The sequence below is a fragment of the Marmota monax genome, unplaced genomic scaffold, assembly GCF_021218885.2.
Source record: "Marmota monax isolate L192 unplaced genomic scaffold, Marmota_monax_Labrador192_F-V1.1 WCK01_AAM20220418_F8-fsc00052, whole genome shotgun sequence".
Lineage (NCBI taxonomy): Eukaryota > Metazoa > Chordata > Mammalia > Rodentia > Sciuridae > Marmota > Marmota monax.
In genome coordinates this window covers 1,743,384-1,767,578 of record NW_026693473.1, presented here as the reverse complement: position 1 = coordinate 1,767,578, position 24,195 = coordinate 1,743,384, and the positions used below count along the sequence as shown (strand labels likewise).

Here is a 24,195-nt window from a genome sequence, read left to right as displayed (position 1 = left end):
ATATGTAGTTTAATAAACTCTCCAAGTGATTCTGGTGCTAGAATTTAACAGACAGTCTTCCAAGGCATGATTTCATATATATATTTAAGTTGTAGTTGGACACAATACCTTTATTTTATTTATTTATTTTTATGTGGTGCTGAGGATTGAACCCAGTGCCTCGCCTGTGCTAGGCCGGCACTGAGCCACAACCCCAGCCCCCAAGGATGATTTCCATGGCATTTTGCACGTGCCTATTTTATTTACTTCATTATTTAATAATCATATTTATTTATTCCCTTACTCCTCTCCTGTGCTAAATTTTGAATCCTCAAAGTCAAATACAGTAGTTTGTATTCTAACCCCTGCCACAGTGTCTGGCACATAGAAGGTACTTGATAAGAATTCAGCACATTAAAACACACTTCCTTCCCTCCAGGATTCACTCCAGTTAGAGTACATACAAATACAGGGCTGACCATCAAATGATGTCCAAGGATTCTATTCTTAAAGGCTGACACATATGAACCCAAAGCATATAGACTACTATACCAAATGTTAGCATGATGCAGAGAAACTTGAATCTCTCATATATTGCCATACACTACTATGGAAAATAATTTGATATTTTCTTAGAAAGTTAAACACTTACTATATGAGTCAACCATTACAATTCTGTATAGTTACCCTAGAGAAAAGAAATTTTATATTCACACAAAGCCTATGTACAAAGGTTTATTTGCAATAGTCAAAAAAAATTGGAAATACTGGGGCTGGAGTTGTAGCTTAGTGGTAGAGCACTTGCCTTGCACACATGAGGCCCTGGATTTGATCCTCAGCAACATATTAAAATAAATAAATAAATAAAAATAAAAATATTGTGCCCACTACAACTCAAATATATATGTGTGTGTGTTGTATACATATATTTTAAATTGGAAATACCAACAGTGTTCTATCTGAAAAAATTAAAAATCCCATTTACAATAGCATCAAAAAATAAATGGAGTCAGGGGTAGTGGTGAATGCCTGTAATTCCAGTGATTCAGAAGGCTGAGGCATGAGGATCACAAGTTCAGGTCAGCCTCAGCATTTAAGTGAGGCCTTAAGTAACTTTAGTGAGACCCTGTCTTAAACATATATGAATTGAAAGGGTTGAGATTGTAGCACAGTGGTTAAGTGCCCCTGAGTTCAATCCCTGGTACCATAAACAAATAAATAAATAATAAATAAATTTAACCAAAAAAAGATATCTTTCTGATAAAATAAATTGAAGAAGACACAAATAAATGGAAAGATATCCCATGTTCATGGACTGGAAGATAAATATTGTTTAAGTACCCATGTTACCCAAAGCAATATATAAATTCATTGTAATCCCTACTAATATTTCAATAGTGTTACTTTAATATATATATTAAAGTAACACTATTGAAATATATATATATATATATATATATTTCAATAGTATATATATATATATATATATATATTTTATTTATTCATTTTTATGTGGTACTGAGGATCAAACCCAGGGCCTCACACACGTTATGCGAGCACTCTACTGCTGAGCCACCACCCCAGCGCATGGTGTTACTTTTTGTATAAATAAAAAAAAATCTAAAAATTGCTATGAAACACAAAAAAGCCCTAAAATAGCCAAAGCAACCTTGATAAAAAAAAGAATCAAGCTATTAGTATCACACTACCTGACTGCAAAATCTACCACAAAGCTCTAATAATCAAAACAGCATAATACGGACATAAAAACAGACATAGCTGGGTGCTGTGGAGTAGGCCTGTAATCCCAGTTGCTCAGAAAGCTGAGACAGGAGGATTGCAAGTTCAAGGCCAGCCTTAGCAAGGCCCTAAGCAACTCAGTGAGACCCTATCTCTAATAAAATACAAAATAGGGCTGGGGATGTGGCTCAGTGGTCGAGTGCCCCTGAGTTCAATCCCCAGTACAAAAACAACAACAACAACAACAAAAAACGAGATATAAACTAGTCAGACAGACAAAGGGTCTATTTGTTTATAATCAATTGATTTTTCAACAAAGGTGCCAAGAATACAGAAAAAAAGAAAGAACATTGTATTTAGTAAATGGTGTTGGGAAAACTGAATGTTCACATGCAGAAGAATAAAATAAGATCCTTATCTCATACCATATAAAAATCAACTCAAAATATATTAAAGACATGGGCTGGGGTTCTGGCTCAGTGGTAGAATGCTCGCCTAGCATGCACGAGGCACTGGGTTCGATCCTCAGCACCACATAAATGTAAAATAAAGATATTGTGTCCACTTAAAACTTAGGATATATATATATATATATATATATATATATATATATATATATATATATATATATAAAAGACTTAAATATAAGACACTATGAAACTTCTAGAAGAAACAGGGAAGTTCCATGACATTGGTCTGGGCAATGATTTCTTTTTTTGGATATGACCCCAAAAGCACAACAAAAGCAAAAAATGGACAGATGAGATTACATAAAAACAGAATCTAAATAACAAACTAAACAGCAAAGAAAACAATAAGCAGAGTTTTCTTAGAGGTAATGTCTGAGAGAAAATATTTGGTAAATATCTAAAACATATAAAGAACTCAACTCAATAGCACGAAAACAAATAAGTCAATTCTAAAAATGGACAGGGGACACAAATAGACATTCCTTTAAAGAAAACAACAACAACAAAATGGCTAGTGAGTACATCACTAATCATTAAGGAAATGTGAATTTAAACCACAATGAGATAGAACCGTTAGAATAGTTTTATCAAAAAGATGCAAAATAAGCGTTGGTGAGGATGTGGAGATTGTACAATGTTGGTGGAAATGTAAGTAAGTACATCAGGGAAAATAATATGGAGTTTCCTCAGAAAAATAAAAAGAGAACTACATATGATCCAGCAATCCCACTTCTGGTTATATAGTCTAAGGAAATGAAATCAGTATGTGGGAGAGATATCTTCATTGTAGCATTATTCATAATAGTTAAGATACGGAATCAGTGTCTGCATAAAGAAAAGTGGCATCTGGGTACAAAGGAATATTATTTAGCCTTTAAAAAGAGCTTCCTATCATTTGGGACAAAATGGATAAATATAGAGGACATTATACTGAGTGAGATAAGCAAGACACAATAAAAGCAAATGTTGCATTGTCTTATATGTGGAACTTTAAAAATTGAAACTCAGAAGCAGATAGTAGAATTATGGTTGTCAAGAACTAAGGTTGAAGTGAAGATTGGAAATGGAGAGATGCTGGTCAGGGCAGAGGTTATAAAGTTTCAGCTAGGATGATTAGATTCCGGATAGCAATTGTATAGCATGGTGAGTGTAGTTAATAATAAGGTATTTTATGCTTTAAGATTGCTATAAAAGTATATCTTTCATGTGCTCAGAACAAAAAAATTTGTGAGGTGATAGATATGTTAATTTAACTTGATTCAATTTCTCAAAATATATGCATTTATTGAAGTAGCATATTGTACACGGTAAATATATAATAGTTATTTGCCAATTATAAATGTAAAGCTAGGGGGAAAAACTGGGAGCAACTCCAATGACCTTCAACAGGTGAATGGATATAAAATTGTGGGGCATCCTAAAATGGAAGACTACCGGGCTGGGGTTGTGGCTCAGTGGTAGAGTGCTTGCCTAGCATATGTGAGGCACTGGGTTTGATTCTCAGCACTGCATATACATAAAATAAAGTAAATGGTCCATTAACAACTAAAAAAATTTTTTTAAATGGAAGACTACCTAGCAATAAAAATGGAACATCTTGATACCTGCAGCAACTTGGATAGATCTCAGGGGTGTTATGTTAAGTAAAATAAGCCAATCTCAAAGTTTTACACATTGCATGCCATTTACATAACATTCTCAAAAGACCAATTTGTAGTTATGAGAGAACAAGTAAATGGTTGTCAGAATTAGGGTAGAAGAAAGGGTGTGACTATAAGGAGTAACATGAGGGTTTTGTGTGTGTGTGTGATGGAACAGTTCAGTATCCTGACCTGATGATTGTTACATTAATCTACACATAGAACTACACATGTGCACGTGTGTGTGTGCGTGCACACACACACACCATGTAAATCCAGTGAAATTCAAATAGGGACTATAGTTCAGATAAGAATATTGCACCAGTGTCAGTTTCCTGGTTTTGGTTACATATGCTGATTGTGTAAGATGTTCCTGGGGAAAGCTGGGTAAAGGGTACATATGAACTCTCTGTACTGCTTTTGCAACTTCTTGTGTCCTAAATAATTTCAAAATGAAAAGATTTTTGATTAAAAAGAAAGCACAGGGATTTCTGGTGAAAGTTAAATGAGAAACTACTGCTTTATGTAATGCTGAAACAGAGTCCAAGAAGTGAGAGAGAGCCCACTGCCTGTTGGAGGAACAAAAAAAAAAAAAAAAAGAGATGTGGAGATTCTTTCCCTAAAGACCATTTGGAAGAGAATAGCCCAGGGCTGTCCCACTGGCCACTCCTTGCTTTCAGGGAAGCAAATGCTGGGCTGTATATGGAGATGTGTGAGACTTCTCCAGAAGCTTCACACATGGTCACAGAGGAAGGAAGTGTTTCTTCAGTGAACCTGGTTAGGAAAACAGAGACAAGGGGATGAGGGTTCTTCCTTAACAGTGTTCACGACCAGTTACGTGTGTGTGAACAGTGAAGGTTAAGTGGCATAAGAAAGAACTCAGCTATGGAATAAAATCCCATCTCAAATCCCATCTCCTCACTTACAAGGCACGTGGATTGATCACTTTATTGAACGTTGTTAACCCTTTGCCATATTTAAAAACAGAAGTATGATGCTTTTTATCTCAGAATGCTTTGAAGGTTGCATTAGCCTATGTAGAGCGAGCATTTAGCAACTACCTAGTATACATTAAATAGATTACGTTGCCTACTCTTTTTAATATTATTCTACCTCTATTTGTAGAAATAGAAATGACATGCTCAGATGATTTTGACTATAGTGTAATTTCTGATCATTCAAAGGTGCCTCAGGACACTTTAGCACTTCAAACTCATAAAATCAGATCTTAGTTCCTATATGTGTAAACACAATTTAAGATTAATAGTTGCTACTTTCTATTACGTATCTTTTCTATGCTTTGCACTTTAAATATATTATCTCCTAACCTTGATAGCACACAGGAGAAATACTATTTTCCCCATTTTCAGATGAAGAGTCTACCTCAGAGTAGTTAGGCAAATCACTGAATATGCACAGCTAGTAAATTTAGTCAGTCTGATTTCCACTACACCAGGCTACCTCAGAATTAATCCATGAAAGACGCGCTTGCGTGCACACACACACACACATGCACACACACACACATTATCTATTAGTTGTTCCTTTTACATCGATTCTAGCATATAATAAATATACAACTCCTGTCACTGCTGGGGACAACATTGAGAGACACCAGACAAATACAGAAACCAAGAACCCGAAATTGCAGTAAGAATTCAGTCTGAAGTTCTAGCCAGTGTGTGAATCCAGTAGGCAAAATGGAAAGTCTGCCAAGGCCCAAGATCCAAGCTAGCGGACAGAATCTGAAGAGGCAGACAAAAACCTCATAGAAACTACAGAGGCTCTGTGAACCCAGGTCACCCAGGACTCTCCCTCTATGTCCTCTTGGTGACACCAACAGCTGAATGGGGGCCTTTGTGGAGCCTCAGTTGAGGAGGCAGGTGAAAACCCTTGGCCTATTAACACTACTACAGCATGTTAGAAATCTGGGTCAGGAAGGCCCCTGGCAGAGCTTCGTTAATCATTAGTATGAGAACAGGGATGCCAGGCGGCTGGAGTTACCAGGAGGAAGCAAAAGAACCCTGGAGGGCGAGTTTTTGAAGATGGCGGCGAGGGGAGTGCATTACCCCCGTGTGCTGCTTCACTGTGTGGGAGTGTGACAAGTCAGGACGGCTGAAGGATATCTTGTTGGGAATTTCCAGCAATAGTGGGGTGCGCCGGAACCTGGAGGAAGGATTTCCATCGCATGAGGATCGGCTACGGGGACTCAAACGCGAGAGGTTTGTCGCACGGAGGGTAAAACTGCTTATTCAGCGAATCGCCCCGCGGCTGGAGTCTGCAAGGCGCGCTGGGATAGAGACGCAGGGTTACAGCGCTGCAGTTTCTGCCAGACGCGCAAGCACCGCACTCAGGGCTGAATTCTGGGTTCGAGACGGGGAAGGAAGCGGTCCATCTCGGTTCTCCACACCGGTCAGACCACAGAGGAGGCCAGCAGCCACCATGTTGGTAAACTGACGTCACCACACCTGTTTTTGACTGACCGCAGCTCATTCAGCCATAGAACAGGTAATTTCAGGCTGCAATTCGCCTGCGGCTTGCAGACAGATTGCTAGGGTTCAGCGCCTGGGGGCTTCTTAAAATCTGATCTTATCGGAGTGAACACGGAGCGCGGGGCGGCCGAGTCCCGGCTCCCGGAGCCGTCCTGGAACCGCCCTGGCTCCGGGCTGCGGAGCCTGCGGAGGCTGCTTCTTGGACCCTGCTAATATCAGAGCAAACACGAAACACCAAGAAGCCGAATTCCAGCTCCCGGAACTGAGCCCGCGGGGACTGCTTCTTGGAGCTTACACTTATAGGAGCTTACACCGAGCACAGAGCGGCCGAGTTCCGGCTCCCGGAACCGTCCCGGAACCGCCCTGGCTCAGGGCTGCGGAGCCCGCGGAGGCTGCTTCTTGGACCCTGCTAATATCAGAGCAAACACGACACACCAAGAAGCCGAATTCCAGCTCCCGGAACTGAGCCCGCGGGGGCTGCTTCTTGGAGCCTACACTTATAGGAGCTTACACCGAGCACGGAGCGGCCGAGTTCCGGCTCCCGGAACTTCCCTGGACCGGGGCTGGGAGCCCGAGGAAACTGTGTCTCGGTCCGGGTCCTGCTGAGGGCAGGTCAGGACTCACCCATTGCTTGGGTTGCCTGGCAAGGGGAACGAAATGCTGCCATTCGCATAGGATACCAACATGGCAGAGATCTGATGTCAGCAGAAAGCGGTGGAGGAGAGATCTTCATCAATACCAGCGGTGACATAAGCAGTTGGTCTCCTGGTAAGGGGGGTGAGGCTCAGTCACCCGAGTCTCCTCAATTTGTCCTCGAGCCAGAGGGAAGGAGCCGGGCCGCCGCCAGCCCCCGGAGCAGGCCCAGCGGCTCGCCAGCGTGGTGACCGCGTGACCCCAATTGGAGAGGGGGCGGAGCGGAGCCGCCACCCACACCCGCCAGGTGGGCAGACCCACGACCCAGTAGTACATGGGCGTGGTAGGAGGGGCAGGGCAGAGCCGCCCTTCGCGCTTGGAAGGTAAACAGACCTGTGACAGCCTGGCGGGTCAGGCCCAGTGGCCTGCCAGTGTGGTACACACGTCACCCCAACTCGAGTAGGGGCAGAGCAGATCCTTATCCCACGCCCGGATCAGGCCCTGCCGGTGTGGTGGTCACGTGACCCCAATTGGAGTGGGGGTGGAGCGGAACCGCCACCCGTGCCCGCAGGGTGAGCAGACCAGTGATCAACCTGCAGATCAGGCCCAGGGGTCCGCAGGCGTGGTAGGAGGGGCAGGGCAGATCCGCCGCCCGCGCCTTCAAGGTAGGCAGACCTACAACAGACCTGCGGATCAGGCCCAGGAGCCTGCCGGCGGGGTACAAATACCACCCTAATTGGAGTAGTGACAGAGCAGAGTCGCCTCCCTTGCCAGGAACAGACCCAGCATCCTGCAGGCGGGGTAGTCACGACACCCCAATTGGAGTAGGGGCAAAGCAGAGCCTCCACTCGTGCCCGAAAGGTGGGCAGATCTGCGACCGACCGGCAGGACAGGCCCAGTGGCCTGCTGGTACGACAGACACGTCACCCCAATTGGAGTAGGGGCAGAACAGAGCCGCCACCAGCTCCCAGAACAGGCCCAGTGACCTGCCGGCGTGGTAGCCACGACACCCCAATTGGAATAAGGAGAGAGCAGAGCCGCCGCCCGCACCTGCAGGAAAGATACGCAAGCAGTATGAAAAGACAAGGAAAGAAAGGACCACAAGCAATGCAGGTCAACGCAACTTTAGAAGAGGTAACAGCTGCAGCAGATGGAATGTCAGATAAAGAATTCAGGATATACATGCTTCAGATGATCTGGAGTATCAAGGAAGACATTAAACAGCAAAATCAGACAATGAAAGATCACTTCGACAACGAATTACGCAAACAAATCCAGGAAGCAAAGGATCAACTATACAGGGAGATAGAGGTTATAAAAAACAAACAATCAGAAATCCTAGAAATGCAGGAAGCAATAAACCAACTTAAAAACTCAATGGAGAATACTACCAACAGAGTAGAACACTTAGAAGATAGAACATCAGACAATGAAGACAAAGTATTTCAACTGGAAAAGAACATAGACAGCTCAGCAAGACTGTTAAGAAACCATGAGCAGAACATCCAAGAAATATGGGATAACATTAAGAGACCAAACTTAAGAGTCATTGGGATACAGGAAGGTACAGAGCTCCAAACCAAAGGAATGAGCAGTCTATTCCATGAAATAATACAAGAAAACTTCCCAGACTTGAAGAATGAGACAGAATCCCAAATCCTAGAAGCCTACAGGACGCCGAATGTGCAAAATCATAAGAGATCCACACCTAGACACATTATAATGAAGATGCCCAACATACAGAATAAGGAGAGAATTTTAAAAGCTACAAGAGAAAGGAAGCAGATTACATTTAGGGGCAAGCCAATCAGGATAACAGCTGATCTTTCAACACAGACTCTGAAAGCTAGAAGATCCTGGAATAACATATTTCAAACACTGAAAGATAATGGGTTCCAACCAAGAATTGTGTATCCAGCGAAATTAAGCTTCAGGATGGAGAATGAAATTAAAACCTTCCACGATAAACAAAAGTTTAAAGAATTCGCAGCTAGAAAACCATCTCTTCAAAACATCCTAGCCAAAGTATTACAGGAAGAGGAAATGGAAAATAACAATGAAAACCAACAGTGGGAGGTAGGACAGTAAAGGGGGGGGGGAAACAATCAAAGAGGAAAACAAACAATGTTTAGTAACAGAAATAAACAAATATGGCTGGAAGAACAACCCATATCTCAATAATAACCCTAAATGTTAATGGCTTAAACTCACCAATTAAGAGACACAGGCTAGTAGAATGGATCACAAAACAAGACCCAACAATATGCTGCCTACAGGAGACGCATTTGATAGGAAAAGACATACATAGGCTGAAGGTGAAAGGTTGGGAAAAATCATATCACTCATATGGACTTCGGAAACAAGCAGGCGTGTCCATACTCATATCAAATAAAATAGATTTCAAGCCAAAGTTAATCAAAAGAGATAAAGAGGGACACTACATACTGCTTAAGGGAACCATACACCAACAAGACATAACAATCATAAATATTTATGCCCCAAACAATGGTGCAGCTATGTTCGTCAAACAAACTCTTCTCAAGTTCAAGAGTCTAATAGACCACCACACCATAATCATGGGAGACTTCAACACACCTCTCTCGCCACTGGACAGATCTTCCAAACAAAAGTTGAATAAGGAAACTATAGAACTCAATAACACTATTAATAACCTAGACCTAATTGACATATATAGAGTATACCACCCAACATCAAGCAGTTACACTTTTTTCTCAGCAGCACATGGATCCTTCTCAAAAATAGATCATATATTATGTCACAGGGCAACTCTTAGACAATATAAAGGAGTAGAGATATTACCATGCATCTTATCTGATCATAATGGAATGAAACTGAAAATCAACGATAAAAGAAGGAAGGAAAAAGCATACATCAATTGGAGAATGAACAATAGGTTACTGAATGATCAATGGGTTATAGAAGACATCAAGGAGGAAATTAAAAAATTCTTAGAGATAAATGAAAACACAGACACAACATATCGGAATCTATGGGACACATTAAAAGCAGTTCTAAGAGGAAAATTCATTGCTTGGAGTTCATTCCTTAAAAAAAGAAAAAACCAACAAATAAATGATCTCATACTTCATCTCAAAATCCTTGAAAAAGAAGAGCAAAACAACAGCAAAAGAAGTAGAAGGCAAGAAATAATTAAAATCAGAGCTGAAATTAATGAAATCGAAACAAAAGAAACAATTGAAAAAATTGACAAAACTAAAAGTTGGTTCTTTGAAAAAATAAACAAAATCGACAGACCCTTAGCGATGCTAGTGAAGAGAAGAAGAGAGAGAACTCAAATTACTAGCATACGGGATGAAAAAGGCAATATCACAACAGACACTTCAGAAATACAGAAGATAATCAAAAACTATTTTGAATCCTTATACTCCAATAAATTAGAAGATAGTGAAGGCATAGATAAATTTCTTAAGTCATATGATCTGCCCAGATTGAGTCAGGAGGATATAGAAAACCTAAACAGACCAATATCAATTGAGGAGATAGAAGAAACCATCAAAAGACTACCAACTAAGAAAAGCCCAGGTCCCGATGGGTATACAGCAGAATTTTACAAAACCTTTAAAGAAGAACTAATACCAATACTTTTCAAGCTACTTCAGGAAATAGAAAAGGAGGGAGAACTTCCAAATTCATTCTATGAGGCCAACATCACCCTGATACCTAAACCAGACAAAGACACTTCAAAGAAAGAAAACTACAGACCAATATCTCTAATGAACCTAGATGCAAAAATCCTCAATAAAATTCTGGCGAATCGGATACAAAAACATATAAAAAAAATTGTACACCATGATCAAGTAGGATTCATCCCTGGGATGCAAGGCTGGTTCAATATACGGAAATCAATAAATGTTATTCACCACATCAATAGACTTAAAAATAAGAACCATATGATCATCTCGATAGATGCGGAAAAAGCATTTGACAAAGTACAGCATCCCTTTATGTTCAAAACTCTAGAAAAACTAGGGATAACAGGAACATACCTCAATATTGTAAAAGCAATCTATGCTAAGCCTCAGGCTAGCATTATTCTGAATGGAGAAAAACTGAAGGCATTCCCTCTAAAATCTGGAACAAGACAGGGATGCCCTCTCTCTCCACTTCTCTTCAACATAGTTCTCGAAACACTGGCCAGAGCAATTAGACAGACGAAAGAAATTAAAGGCATAAAAATAGGAAAAGAAGAAATTAAATTATCACTATTTGCAGATGATATGATTCTATATCTAGCAGACCCAAAAGGCTCTACAAAGAAACTATTAGAGCTAATAAATGAATTCAGCAAAGTGGCAGGATTTAAAATCAACACGCATAAATCAAAGGCATTCCTGTATATCAGCGACAAATCCTCTGAAATGGAAATGAGGACAACCACTCCATTCAAAATATCTTCAAAAAAAATAAAATACTTGGGAATCAACCTAACAAAAGAGGTGAAAGACTTATACAATGAAAACTACAGAACCCTAAAGAGAGAAATAGAAGAAGATCTTAGAAGATGGAAAAATATACCCTGTTCATGGATAGGCAGAACTAACATCATCAAAATGGCGATATTACCAAAAGTTCTCTATAGGTTTAATGCAATGCCAATCAAAATCCCAATGGCATTTCTTGTAGAAATAGAGAAAGCAATCATGAAATTCATATGGAAAAATAAAAGACCCAGAATAGCAAAAACAATGCTAAGCATGAAGTGTGAATCAGGCGGTATAGCGATACCAGACTTCAAACTATACTACAGAGCAATAGTAACAAAAACAGCATGGTACTGGTACCAAAACAGGCGTGTGGACCAATGGTACAGAATAGAGGACACAGAAACCAATCCACAAAACTACAACTATCTTATATTTGATAAAGGGGCTAAAAGCATGCAATGGAGGAAGGATAGCATCTTCAACAAATGGTGCTGGGAAAACTGGAAATCCATATGCAACAAAATGAAACTGAATCCCTTTCTCTCGCCATGCACAAAAGTGAATTCAAAATGGATCAAGGAACTTGATATCAAATCAGAGACGCGCCGTCTGATAGAAGAAAAAGTTGGCTACGATCTACAGTCAGTGGGGTCGGGCTCCAAATTCCTCAATAGGACACCCATAGCACAAAAGTTAATAACTAGAATCAACAAATGGGACTTACTCAAACTAAGAAGTTTTTTCTCAGCAAAAGAAACAATAAGAGAGGTAAATAGGGAGCCTACATCCTGGGAACAAATCTTTACTCCTCACACTTCAGATAGAGCCCTAATATCCAGAGTATACAAAGAACTCAAAAAATTAGACAATAAGAGAACAAACAACCCAATCAACAAATGGGCCAAGGACCTGAACAGACACTTCACAGAGGAGGACATACAGTCAATCAACAAGTACATGAAAAAATGCTCAACATCTCTAGCTGTCAGAGAAATGCAAATCAAAACCACCCTAAGATACCATCTCACTCCAGTAAGATTGGCAGCCATTAGGAAGTCAAACAACAACAAGTGCTGGCGAGGATGTGGGGAAAAGGGTACACTTGTACATTGCTGGTGGGACTGCAGATTGGTGCAGCCAATTTGGAAAGCAGTATGGAGAGTTCTTGGAAAGCTGGGAATGGAGCCACCATTTGACCCAGCTATTCCCCTTCTTGGTCTATTCCCTAAAGACCTAAAAAGAGCATGCTACAGGGACACTGCTACATCGATGTTCATAGCAGCACAGTTCACAATAGCAAGACTGTGGAACCAACCTAGATGCCCTTCAATAGACGAATGGATAAAAAAAATGTGGCATTTATACACAATGGAGTATTACTCTGCATTAAAAAATGACAAAATCATAGAATTTACAGGGAAATGGATGGCATTAGAGCAGATTATGCTAAGTGAAGCTAGCCAATCCCTAAAAAACAAATGCCAAATGTCTTCTTTGATATAAGGAAAGTAACTAAGAACAGAGTAGGGACGAAGAACAGGAGAAGAAGATTAACATTTAACAGGGATGAGAGGTGGGAGGGAAAGGGAGAGAGAAGGTAAATTGCACGGTAATGGAAGGAGACCCTCAGGGTTATACAGTGGAGGGGGTAGAGAGAGAGGAGGGGAGGGGAGGGGAGAGGTGGGGAGGGGGGAGGGTGGATGATGGGAAAGGCAGCGGAGCACAACAGACACTAGTATGGCAATTTGTAAATCAATGGATGTGTAACTGATGTGAATCTGCAATCTGTGTATGGGGTGAAGGTGGGAGTTCATAACCCACTAGAATCAAAGTGTGGAATATGATATGTCAAGAAATTTGTAATGTTTTGAACAACCCACAATAAAAAATTAAAAAAAAAAAAAAATAAAATAAAAAAAAAAAAAAAAAAAAAAAAAAAAACCCTGGAGGAACCAGTCAGGACATTTGGATCAGCTGTCCCAGTGTGGTCCCTGACTGGCTCTAAAACCACATGCAAGTCCCTTCATCTTACAATGAGGGAGACGGGGCAGATCACTGGTTTTCAAGTTGTGAGCCTCAGACCTCCGGGTCTCCAATTCTGCCCTACACACCTGGTGGGGGTGGAATGGTGAGGAGAAGGCAGGTCCTGCCTAGCAGCACACTTCCTTTTATCTCTTCTGAGCCTTGAACCTGGAAGACCCCTCAAATTCTAATAGTTTATGCATTTTAACAAATACTCGGTAAGCTTCATCTAGGTTCAGAGTCATACAGAAGGTGCTGATGGGGACAGAGCTGTGTCAGACCCAGTCACAGAATTATGAATTCATGGCTTGTGGCCAGTGGGGAAGCACTCCAACAGCTTTCTGCTTCAGGATTCCTCTCAGGTTTCAAGATCCCCCAAGGCCCAATGTTCTCTGATGCAAAGTTGAGGAGGAGAAAGAGGAGGAGAGGGAGAGGAAGTTTCCCCATATGGCAGGTGAATCTTCCCTCCTGCCTCGAAGAGATTGACTTGTGAGTCACTTGGGAGCTAATGACACTCTGGTCCGGAAGCAGACTCCTGTGATTGGGTGTTTCCTGTGGCCAGTTGTGCTGGTGCTTTATGCCCTACTTAAAATCAGGGCATCTGGTGTGCCTTTTGGGAAGTGCTGCCAGTTGCCTGCTAGGACTTGCTCAAGGCCTTTTCCCACAGCAAAGGGGTGAAAGTTGAAATCACTGCCTCATAAATCACAGCACATGCCTGGATTGTAACTCTAGGGTCTAAGGTTTTCAAAGAAAAGAGGAAAATTTGTGTTTCTATTGTTTTCTCCCCTGGGATTTGAAATATTTCACAGTTACATGTGGAAAAATGCATTTGGAAATGAATTTTTAAAAAATCAATGTGGCATGTGGCCATAGTATTTCTCAGTAAGTTCATACAAGCTTCCATTCCAAGGGTACACTTCGGGGCTTTTATTTCTTTCTTCTCACCAGCTTATATCATGAACTTATCAATATGCTTTTTCTCTACTGCCCCTCAACTTGAGTCGTTATAATGAGATAATGGGTATTTGGTCTTGTTTCTAAATTTCCACATTTCAGCTTTTAAAAGAGTTGAAGAATGTATTTTTGTTTTGCTCCTTAGCACTGTTGATAGTCCAAGAGAGCTCTGAACTCTGAAATATGTGCACTGTAAATTTATATGTATGTTCATGTATTAATATCCATATATTCAAATACATAGATCTTATTAAGTGACCCAATGGATATTGAAGAAATAACATTCATATTACATTGAAATTTTATTTTATTTTAAAAGAGGAAAAGAAAAATGAAAAAAAAATTGTCTTTGCAGTGAAAAGGCTAGAAACCAAGGAGGTGGTAGCTTTTCTTTTTTAACAAAGAGTGGAAAGGAACTTTATTTTATAAAGTGTATCTAAATTTTTTTAAATTTTAATTTGTTATATGTGACAGCAGAATGCATTGCAATTCATATTACACATATAGAGCACAATTTTTCATATCTCTGGTTGTACACAAAATAGAGTCACACCATTCATGTCTTCATACATGTACTTAGGGTAATAATGACTATCTCATTCCATCTTTCCTACCCCCATGTCCCCTCTCTTCCTCTCCCTCCCCTTTGCCCCATCTAGAGTTCATCTAATCCTCCCATCCCCACCCCCAGGAGTGGTATCTTAATGAGCTGAGGGCAGAGTTACATTTCCTTTTCCCTCCTATCTCCAGCTCTTAATCCCTTTTTAAAATTTTTTTGTACTAGGAATTGAGCCACATCCCCAACTCTTTTTCTATATATTATTTTGAGACAGGTCTCACTAAGTTGCTTAGGGTCTTGCTAAGCTGCTGAGGTTTTGGTTTTGAACTTGTGATTCTCCTGACTCAGCTTCCCAAGCCTCTGGGATTACAGGTGTGCACCACCATGTCTGGCTCCAGCTCTTACTATCTTGACAAGTTGATATTTAGGATTTTTCGAATTAATGCTTGACAGATGATGATCATCAACAAGATAGTAAATAGTAAACCATGGGCACACTGAAGTAATTAAAGGGGAAATTTGGGCAAAATATTTAGCAAGTTTTCTTTTGCACTTATATATTTTATTTGGATGATTTGTTGACTGGTTGACTGTTTACCGCATCTCTGCTAACCAGGCCAACCTATTGTCCTAGTTAAGGAAGAAAGGCAGAAATGCAGCATGACTGGCTTATTAATAAATCAGCAATAAGGGGAAGAACTTGGCTCTCTGGAATATCTTGAGAAGGGAAGAACCCGAAGGGACCTTCTCTCCAGCTTTGGTATCTGTCCACCTGAACTGACAGACTGCTGGTTAGGAAGCTTGCTCTCTCAATGTAAAACAAAACTATGTAAGCATAATTTAGAGAAGCCAGGCCCACCTAGAGGCAGTGCTGACTATTTTAGCTCATATCAAATCATCATTTGCTAGCTTCAAGTACATAAAAAGAAGTCATGCTTCTTAGCCTAGCTACAAGCATCAAATCATTCCAGAATCAGCAGGTTTTTCAGACACTTGGGAGAGAGGTGCTTATTATTAACTTCTGATGTCAGCAAAGAGTTGGAAATCTGTGTGGTCATGAAGATGAGGTCTCATCTATCAGCAGCTCAGCAAAGGCTCTTGTCATATCTCTGGGCCTGCATAGCCCGTGGCACATGATGTAAAAGACATTATAAAAAGCATTTCCTAGGAGAATTCTCCAGGAAGAATCTGGCCAATAGAAATGGATCTTGGAAGCAGACTGATCTCATTGGAAACAGGAGAACATATATGTGCACGTGCCTTCATGGATAAATACTCCCTCAGATACTGCCCTTTCCTGGAATCAGAGACTGGGAGAGCTAAAAGCTTCACAAACATCCTTCTAGGATCCTTTCTCTCTTTCATTTTTAGACTCCTTTTAGCCCCAAGGGAAGCCAAAGAAGGGTTCACCCAGACAACAAGTTTTTCCAGTGAGAATTTGGGGTGTATCCGTTTTCTAAGTGGTATATCAGTTTTCTAAAACTCAATGTTCGTGGAAGTCTACAGCAATCAGAGTCTCAAAAATATTTCTGGCCTTTTTGTATTCAGTAATGCCAGCTAGTTCTCAGCCATTCTGAGACCACAGGTATCTCCTTGGAACTGCTGTTGTCATCCAACATGTGTCCCTCTTGTCTTAACACACAGGCATGAGCCAGACCATGACTCTCAGAGATTTCTGGCACTTTAGAGCCACTGGACTCACCTGCCTATTTCCTATCCTTCATCTAAAAAGAAAATTAGCAAAAACAGTGAGATCAGCAAAAAAGGACAAAAATATGATTAGGAAGGAAGAAAAGATGGGCCTTCCACATCCATTAATAAATTTATACATTCATACTACAAAGTTATAGAAACAGCATTTTCCAAAGACTGTGCTAGGGACTGAGATATAGATGAATTGGAAACAGACTGACTTTTGAGAATGGAAACAGAATGGTGGTATTATTATTAGCATGACAATTTATTAATGCATATGTACACCAGTGGATTATAAGAACATGGGGAATGGCCCCAAACCTAGACTTGAGGACATCATCCATACAGATAGTGCTCTTATTTCTTTGACTCCAATAAGGTAAGTCACTCATAAAGCAAATGTAGAGGAATATTCAGAGAACAAGTAAAAAGATAGGTGGGACAGTAAACTTGGATGATTGATGTTGGAGGTGACTGATTTTGGTGACAGTAATCTGCAAAGTTGTACAATTTTTCTCCAGCAGCCTCAGCTGCCTTGATGTAAAATCAGTTAATGGGTCGTAATTCTTATCTGAGTTTTATTGGGTAGATGCAATGTGTTAGCTTTCCATCACTTTGACCAAAATACCTAACAAGAACAATTTCGAGGAGGAAAAGTTTAGTTTGGACTCTTGGTTTCAGAGGTTTAGTCCATGGTCAGCCAATTCCATTGCTCTAGGCCTGAGATGAAGCAGAACATCAAAAGCTGCTGGGTTCTTGGAAGCCAGGAAGAAGTAGGAGAAAAAAAGAAGAGTCAGAGACAAAATAAAATCCCCAAGGCCACACCCCCCAGTGACCTTGTTCTTCCTGTTACGCTCCACCTGCCTACAGTTATCATCTATTGATCCATTCAAATTATTAATCCGTCAAATGAATTAACCACTGATGAGGATACAGCTCTCATAATTGAATCATTTTACCTCTGGATATTGCCACATGAACTTTTTAGAGGACATCACATATCTAAGCCTTAACACATAGCAAAAGAGCTTGTTAGGATATTGTTGAAAGAAGAGTCCAGGTGACCAACTAGAGATTTAAAACTGGGTAGATAAAGGAAGAGACAGATTTGGAGGAAGTAAAAGAACCAAGGAAATGGAGGTCTGTAGGCTGGCTGTCAGTGAGGAAGGGGTATTAAGAGTAAGCATATAAACCAGATGCTATGGTGTAGCCTATAATCCCAGCCTCTTGGAAGGCTGAGACAGGAAGATGGAGAGTTCAAAGCCAGCCTCAGCAAAAGCAACATGCTAAGCAACTCAGTGAGATCCTCCTGTCTCTAAAGAAAATTTAAAAAAAAAATAGGACTAAGGATGAGACTCAGTGGTCGAGTGCTCCTGAGTTCAATGCACAGTACCAAAAAAAAAAAAAAAAAAGAGGAAGCATATGAGAGGGCTAGAGGATAGGAGACTTTCATTCATTCATTCATCAAGTGTTTAGTGAGTGCTTTGAATATCTGGGTCTAATGCTGGGAGTTCATCATGAGCAATTCTAATTGGGACTCTAGGTTTGGGAGAAACAACAATTAAATGCATTAGGTACTGTATTAAAAGGTAATAAGTACTGTGATAGCATGGGAAGAAGGGAATAAAGAAGGATTAAAATGATTTAAATTCTGGGGGAAGGATATACTTTTAAATGGTGATACCATTATAGCTCTGGTTGAGAAGGTAATATTTGAACAAGATATGAAGACAGAAAGGAGATGAACCAGGCAAATATATGGATGGAAATATCCAGGCAAGGGAATACCACTCAAAGCCTTGAAGTGTGTGAGTACCTGCTGTTTTCAAGAAGCAGCAAGGAGGGAGGGCTCTGTGGCTGGAAGGGAATAGGCACAGGGAAGATTTTGAAAATTAGAGAGAGGGGCTTGGGATGTGGCTCAAGTGGTAGCGCGCTTGCCTGGCATGTGTGAAGCATTGGGTTCCACCCTCAGCACCACATAAAAATAAAATAAAGATATTGTGTCCACCTAAAACTAAAAAAAAAAAATTTAAAATTAAAATAAAAAAGAAAATTAGAGAGATAATGGGAACCAACTGAGTAAGCTTTGGAGACCCTGATAGAGACTATCTTTTCCTCTTGGAAATCAAAAGCCATTTCGAGTTTTGTGCAGAGAAGTGATATGATCCAATTTACCTTCAGTGTGTCACTCAAGTTGCTGTGCATGCTGAAAATAGCCTTTGGAGAAGTTTCAGGTTAGAAGCAAGGAGACCAGTTAGGAGGCTATTGCAAGTAAGACTTTGATCAGGTGGTGGCAGCAGAGGTGGTGAGAAGCGGTTAGGTGCCGGGTGTATTTTGAAAATGGAGCCAACAAGATTTCATGACAGATTGGATGTGGGAAATGAGCAAGAGTCAAGGATGACTCCAAGGTTTTTGGTCCAAGCAAATGGAAAAATGGAACTCCTGTTATCTGGACTGGGTAAGAATGTGGGAGAAGCAGGTTGAGAGAGAAGACTAGGAGTCAAATTTTAGACAGATTGTAGTCAAAGAGCAGCTTACTGATGTTTAAAATTCCTTAAGTGAAATCATTTCCAATGATCATAAGATGCAGGCTATAACACCCACGGGTGGGTGTCAGGAGTGGAATAAAGTGAAGTCATTATAATAGAGAATTTACAAATCTAAAGGTTGAAAGGTTAATAAAATCTCCTGGGATGGGTCCTAAGATGGTAGCCCAGGCAGGAGAGAAGGGAGCAGGCCAGCTCTTATGATACAGAGTTTAAATATAAATGGCTAGAGGTCACAGTAATATTAGTTTGAGGTGCAAAGAATCTGAATTAGTATCACAATTAATCAGACATTAGAAATAGGCACAACAGCAAAAAGATCAGATTTTCGGGATCACATCAGATAACACATCAGATATGATAAGAGTGTTTGGAGTTCTATATGAGATGAATTTAGCATCCCATTGTAGCACAGATCAAAAACAGGGGGTTGAAAAAGAATTATAATTTAAATCTTAATTATTTCACTAAAAAGCCTTTTGGAAAGACATTCATATTTGGTTTTGGATATGTTAAAGCTCAGTGACACCACTTACATCAATTCATGTAGCATTTTAGAAAGCACAGCCTATGACATCTTAGGAAAATTTTCTAATAGTCACAGCATGTTAAGAACTACCTTCTGCCCCAATCTTAGGCCATGTTTCTAAACCCAATAACTCCCTATATAATGTCTTCAAATTCTGAAACCAATATTTGATAAAGATTTTTTTAAACATCATACCATGAGCTGGTGGATCCCAATTAAGCATCAGAATTCATTAAAGATTATTGAAATGATACTTCAGGATTATAAAAGTTCTGCAGACATAGATATTTTTCTATAGACATCTATTAAGTATTTCTCTACATATACTGAAATCTTACTTAAGAGTAGAAAAATCAAGAAAGCTCTTGCCTTACACTTGAGACAATGAATGAAAAGAAAAAGATAATGAGATAGCTATAACATCTTTTTTTTTAATACCACCACCTTTTTTCAGACTGCCAGTCACCCAGTTCAGGCTTTTAACTCTTCATCAATGGTACACAGTAATGTAGATGGCACTATTTATAATTAAGTATATACTATTTACATCTTATGACTTTGTGGAAATTGTGTGTTTGTGACTGAATTAAACTATTCAGTTATGTAGGCTGAATAGTTCAATAGAAAAATATAAATGACATTGATGATTGAATTCCTATCAGTATAGCAAAGTCATTCCCCAGACATAATTATCCTGCTAAATTAGAGATGATTCACCTTTAAGTAGCTTCACAGGTGTTCACTAGGCCAAACAAAATAGGAAAATCATCTTCTATTCACTTTTTCCTTTTCTGAGGCAAGTTTTTAGTAAAATTTCCTGAGAAAAAAAGTATGAAAGAATATATATGTAAGTCTATACCATGACATTTGAACAATGAATTTGCACCAGTGTCTGAGATATGAATACTATGTAATATCTATTTCATCAAAACTAAGGAGTTCCTCTTAACTAGATCAGAAAAGGGAAGAATTCTAAATCAAGATTCCATGCAGGACTGAATCTCTCAAAGGAGACAGGATTATGGTATTCAGATAAACTGGAGGCAGAGAAGAATAAAGTGAGAAACCTATCTATTAGTGATCTAGACACAACAGATGTGTGGCTGTGAGATCCAGGCAGGTGCTTGGTAAGGAAGTCACCATCAGATATCCATGGCTTATGTGCAGGAGCATTTGAGCAACTAGGGGGTACAGGGGACAGGGGGACATGGTCTTGATTATTGGTCTTGCACAAATTCCCCACTGGTTAAAATCACTGTTCAGGCTTCCAAGTGGCCAACCCCATGGCATCAGTGACCTCTGCTCTAAGTCAGTGGCAACGTCAGTCTTTCTAAAGTAGTACTTTTCTTAAAGAATGCTTTGTGAAAGTGCTGGTTAGCATCATTCCTATTTATGTAGCTAACATTTACCACATCTTCCCCCTTCCGTCTTAGAGAGACAAAGAAACTAGGGAAGATCACTCTACAGTAAGTCCACAATTAGAAAACATGGAGGCAGAGGAGGCAGACCTGAGAATGTGTCTAGGTAGGATAGGCTAGGTCTTAAATTTGGATAGAGGAAACTTAAGGTAAATGACAGAAGAAAGAAAAAAAAATTCTTTTAGATATCACAGTTTGTGGGGGCGCAGTATTAGGGGTCAAACCCAGGGCCTCATCCATACTAGGAGAATGCTGTACCATTGAGCTAATCCCCAATTACATGTCATTCTTGCTAAGTGATAAAGGTGGTATTTTAGGAAAATAAGTCTGAAAGTAAGGTACAGGATGTGCTATAACAGGAAAAAAAATGCTGCTGCAGAAAGTGAAAAGTTACACCAAAAATCTAAAACTTAATATTTTTATATCACCTTAGAATTAAGTTTTGGCTCATACTTCTTTTGGGCTCCATAATGACCTGGGGGGTATGAAAGATGATGTTATCTTCATTTCATGGAAGAGGAAACAGAGGCCTAGAGCCATCATCCCCACCTGTCACACCTGACTTTATCTCCTGTCTCTCACATGACTGTGTCTTGGATAAATGTGATAACAGGAATGGAGATGAGAAGAAAGAGTGACATAAGAAAGAAGAGAACTTGGTGATTGAGCAAAGGTGATAACAGAAGAAGAAAAAGATGATTCCTAGGTTACTGAAACATGGACAATGGTGAGATTATAATACTGGTCCCTAATGTTGGTGACATGCCTACTGTGTGCCAAGCTCTGTGCCAAGCACTTTGTAATAGTGCCTCAAAACTCTCAGACAGAAAGTATTATAATTATTATTACCCTATTTTACAAGGGAACACATGAAAGTTGTTCTCATTTTTAGAGAGAGAAAAAAATCAACATTTTTTTTAACTATAAGACAAAGTTAAGCTCAAATGTATATTGGCCTGTGGTGACCAGGCTGAATTTCAGGGTGATGGTACAGTGTTCTGGTGTATGGGGATATATTAAGATGCCAGCCATGTGGCACATGGTGATTATGACACTGGCAAATGCAACATGCCAGACTGCTTGTTGAATGCCTCCTAAATACTGTCATCAAAATAGGTCGCACTGAATGGCTGTTATGGAAAAAAATTAACAAATGTTGGTGAGGATGTGGGGGAAAAAAAAGGGAATCCTTACACACTATTGGTGGGAATGTAAAGGGAATGTAAATTAGTATAGCCACTGTAGAAAACAGTATGGAGTTTCTCAAAAAAAAAAAAGGAAAAAGAAAGAAAGAGAGAGAGAAAGAAAGAGAGAGAGAAAGAAAGAAAGAGAGAGAAAGAAAAGAAAAGGAAAAGGAAGAAGAAGAAGGAGGAGGAGGAGGAGGAAGAAGGAAGAAGGAAGAAGAAGAAGAAGAAAACTAACAATAGCACACTACCATATGATCCAGCTTTCCCACTCCTGGGTGTACCCCCAAAGGAAATGAAGTCAGCATACTATAGTGATACCTGCATGCCCACGTTTATTGCTGAAGCACTATTCGCAGTAGCCAAATTATGAAATCAGCTTAGGTTCCCATCAGTGCATGAATGAATAAAGTAAATATGGTGTGTGTGTGTGTGTGTGTGTGTGTGTAGTAGAAAATTATTCATTGATAAAGAAGAATGAAATTATGTCATTATTTGATTGCTGGATGGAACTGGGGAATCATCATGTTAAAAAAAAAAACAAAAAAAACTAAGCCAGACACAAAAAGACAAGTGTCACCTGTTTTCTCTCATATGTGGAAACTTAAAAAACAAAACAAAACAAAAACCTGAAAGTAGAAGAAAGTCTATTAAGGAAGGAAAAGAGGAAGGGGGTGGGGGACAAAGGAGGGTAATAGGGAGGTTAGATATGATTAAGGCATGCTGTTTTCATATATAGAAATGTCACTGTCAACCCCATTAATTTGTACAATTAAAATATGTAAATAATTATAAAACAGAATATAAAATAGGCTACCTTAAGTGGATAGTTTAACCTTGTCCTGGCCTTTAAGCCATTCAATCAGGTAACTTGGAGACAGAGAAGAATGCCTTCCTCCCCAGTTATTATATAAAATACAAGTATAAAGTGGGGTGTGGTGGCACATGCCTACAATTCCTGCTAATCAAGAGGCTGAGACAGAAGGATCACAAGTTTAAGGGAAGCCATGGTAATTTAGCAAGATACTATCTCAAAACAAAATATAAAGAGCTGGGGATATAGCTTAGTACCTGCCTAGCATGTGCAAAGTCCTGGGTTCAATCCCCAGTACCACACATAAAAAATTATATATATATATATATATATATATATATATATATATATATATACACACACACACACATACACACATACATATATATGTATATATATCCAGTGATTATCAAATGATTCTTAGTTGTAATATTGCATTTATATAGAATACACTATTTAGACTAAAATGCTTTAAAAAATTACATTCCTTCTTGTTACTTGTTAATTGTATTTGTTTTCAGTCACTATTCAGGAAGCCTGGTTTCCCAGCCTGAATCTCTGCTGGTGCTCAGAGACTGAGACCCTGATTTTCCACATCTCACTCTAATCATCTAACTGCTCTATACCCTCATTTAAAACTACTTGGAGAAAAGATCCTGCCCTAATTTCCTGCCTTTTTCATCCCTGCTTCTTCTTTCTTCCTCAGGTAGAAAAAGAAAAATTTACATGTCAATTAAAGTACAGAGTGTATGCAAAAAATTCCAAACCTCTTTTCAGAGAGAAATTTACCTTATAGCTCATTTCTAAAAGCTCCAAACTGTCTCTCTGGGTATCTACCTGCTAGTAATTTATTCACTCAGCTGTATACAGCAATCCCTTAGCAACCCTAAACTTCATGGATACCATCCTAACTCCTGCCTGCTGCCTCCTGAGTGTAGGTAGTCAGCCTTCTTTGCAAGAAGTGCCAGAATTTAGTTCTTTTTGAAAATAAATTTGAATAGGCCATAAGTTTTCACAGGGCAGTGAAGTGGTTTCTTCCCAGCAGGAGCCTTCA

At 39.7% G+C, this 24,195-nt stretch overlaps 1 protein-coding gene across 3 annotated transcripts in view; it reads left to right on the top strand.

Moving 5' to 3' along the window:
* Gpr156 (G protein-coupled receptor 156) overlaps nucleotides 1-24,195 on the top strand; it is a 98,585-nt gene that overhangs the window by 51,477 nt on the left and 22,913 nt on the right. The gene's annotated exons all lie outside the window — the stretch shown is intronic.